Below are 3213 nucleotides of genomic sequence, written 5' to 3'. Positions count from 1 at the left end.
ACATCAATTTACCCTGAATCAAATATGTTATTTATTTTTAAAGTTTGATGTTCACAGTTAAAAAGAAAAAGCACCCTTTTCTTTATTTTAGAAATTTCCAAATAAATGATCTATGTCAAAAATACCCAGTGATATTTATCGTGCTAATCTTTGGACATTTACATTATCTAAATTCAAATTTAATTTTCTTTCTAAAATGGAATGTTATCTAAATAACCGTTTACTCAAAATATTCAAATACTAGTTACATAGCTCTTGAACATGACCTCACATTTTTATTTAATTCTATTTTCACATAAGCAAGCATTTATTTTCCTCACTCAGTACACCTTATACAACACAGCACAAGGGATTATTTGGCAAGTTACAACACCGGAAGTTAACGTAACACAGCCAATAGAATGATAAATGAAATTAATTATTAAGTGCCAAACAGATGATTCTGTTCTATATGGCAGAGTGGTTTGGACACCTTTCCCTGCATGAAAAGCGTGCAGGGTGAGGGATGGTTGTATCTTCATCAGACTTGGGCCATTTCTCTAGCTGGGCACAAGTATTTTCTAAGCATCCACAATACAAGGATATGCACATGGCACTGACCCCCCAGAAGTCTCCCGTTCCCTGTGGTACATGTAAAATTTTTAGGAGACTTATCTTCTCATTCCCTTCAAAAGCAAAAGATAACACACAATTCTGGTTTTATATTTAGACTGAGAAATTATATACAATAAAACAGATTTAGAAGAAATTTCATGGCACAGTCCTACCATGAGTCTGGGTTTTTCACATGTAGAATGGAAATTGTTTCTCCTCGGTATGGTGGTTGTAAAGAGTAAAGATACATTTGTAACACCCTGGTATGAAAAATTCATGACTTGAGATTTTATAGCTCTTGTCATTCTGACTATTGATAACAAAATTGGCCTTGAATTTTCACATTTAAATTTCAGTTTCAGTCATGCAGAAGCTCAATACACATGAAAAAAATCTTAAATGTTTATCCCATTTAGGCAAGCAATCATGATCATAATCAGTGTTTATTAAAAACAAAACTGCAAAAAACCCCAGTTGCAATGAGAAAACAGCTGAAGCAGCAATGAGGTAGGCAATGGAAAGCAAGGAGAATTTTATTTTCCTCTTCCATGAATTTTGAACCTTAGCCACTCTGAGAAACAATTGTATTGTATGTTCCACGTATGTTTCTATTTGATTAGAGACAAAAATCATTTCTGATGAGTTTAAACACTTGTAGACAGCTCAAAGTTGGGCGATTGTGCCATGGAACAAGTAAGACAATGGCCCTCGTACATATCTACGTGGTATGAACTAGTTACCAGTGACCAGTCCCTGAAGAATGAATTGCAAAGAATCAGATTGTTAAGCAGTCAGCTTGGTGACAGCAAAGGCAAGCCTCTAAGACTCTGATTACATTTTCTGAGCAGAGCCACAGCCCTGACACCCCAGCAGCTGGTGGTTTTTCTGGGCACCGAAACTGGTGTGAATAGAAAGCGACAGCAGTGTGCCCCATGTCACATGTGAGTGAACAGCTACCATGACAGGAAGACTTTTCTTGTCAACACAATCACGGTGGCTCTGTGAACACCCGAGTTATGTGCTATTTTCCCCTGGAGGGAAATTGGTACCTGATAAGTAAAGACTTCATTCAGTGAAATCCAAATATATTTATTAAGTGTCTGCCCTTGACAGGCACCGCAATTACCCAGAGATTGACAGGAGAGCCCCCATCCCGCCTCTGCTGGGTCTTTCATTCCCTGAGAGAAACAGGGGAGAAAAGCAGTAAGCAGAAATCACAGCCATAAGTAAGATAATTTCCAAGAGTGGTATGTGGTATGAATAATGCAAACAATCAACGGGGCAAGAAGGCAGTCACTGGCAGGTGTTGAACAAGACAGCGGAGCTCTGATGAGGAGCCAGCCGCAGCGACGAGACTGGAAGGATACGACGGAGCAGAATGCGAACACCAAGGAAGTGAGCATCCCAAGACTGTGGTAAGAAAGCTTGGAGGGGTTGTGGAAATCGCAGGTTTAGAGTGAGGGCCCTACTATTTCTACCTGCAGAATGTATCATACATGTAAGAAAATGAAACTGCCCCTGAAATAATTGGTTTTCAAAACAGCCTGTGGCTTCCAGTAAGTTGTAAAAGAATACCTATTATCACGAAAACAGAAGTAAATACTTTGCATTGCATTTATTCCTTAATTATTTATCACGTCTCCTTGTTGTTCATTCCACAGTCTTCGGGAGCTGACCTTTGCTAGGATAAAATGCTTATGTTCTGTCTAGCCTAAAGTTTTGACACCCACCTTGTCCCAATCCATTCCAGTACTCACAGAAAATGAAAATATGTCCCAGCAGATCTGAAGAATGTTGTCCAGTAAATTCAATGTATTTCTCTTTTATATCTAATTTCACTTAGGATCTATCCAATGACAGACTTGTTATCCTCACTGATGGACGCAAAGTCCTGTTGTACACTCTTAGAACATTTATGCTTATGACTAAATTTCAAGCTGCCCGTGATTCATCTGCTATTTCCCACATATCTATTTTAGAATTCCCAAGGGAAAAACAGTTATGAAATATATTGTTCAAGCAGTGCTTTTTTTCAAATGACATATGCCACATGGCTCCTCACGCTACAACAGAACATCCTGGGCAGTTTCTCTGTCAAAGTCACATCCACTGCTATCAATAGAGTTACCAGTGCAATATTTGGCAATGGGATATTACACTACCCAAAAGCAAGCAGTATTGTGAGCCGGAAACTAAAATCCAGTTGTATTTTGAGAATTTGAGAGAGAACAGACAACTTTTCCCAACACGAGACTGTCTGATTGACGCTTCCTGGCCACATCGAGTCTCCTGTGCGTCGACACCACAGTATCAGACCACTTAGAAAAAGGCCAAGCTCTCAGATCAGACTGCAAGAATTTCCAGAGACCTCATTTTATTTTGAAGGTTCAGTTTCAGGCACAGTTCCCTTTTTTTTTTTTTTTTTTTTTTTTTTTTGCAGAAATGGGTAGTCAACAAATTAGTTTTAAGCAATTTAAGTTTTCAGGAATGAATCATGGTATGCAAATCATGAATTTACAATTTTTTTCTTAAGGTAGAGTGGTTTTATTTAGAAAAATACTATTTTGGGTCCAAACGAGTGCTTTTTAAATCTGTAGTTTATTTTGTTCATGTGTGTGT

Source organism: Mandrillus leucophaeus, unplaced genomic scaffold (genome assembly GCF_000951045.1).
Source record: "Mandrillus leucophaeus isolate KB7577 unplaced genomic scaffold, Mleu.le_1.0 Scaffold16, whole genome shotgun sequence".
NCBI classification, from domain to species: Eukaryota; Metazoa; Chordata; class Mammalia; order Primates; family Cercopithecidae; genus Mandrillus; species Mandrillus leucophaeus.
This window is presented reverse-complemented; position numbering follows the sequence as displayed.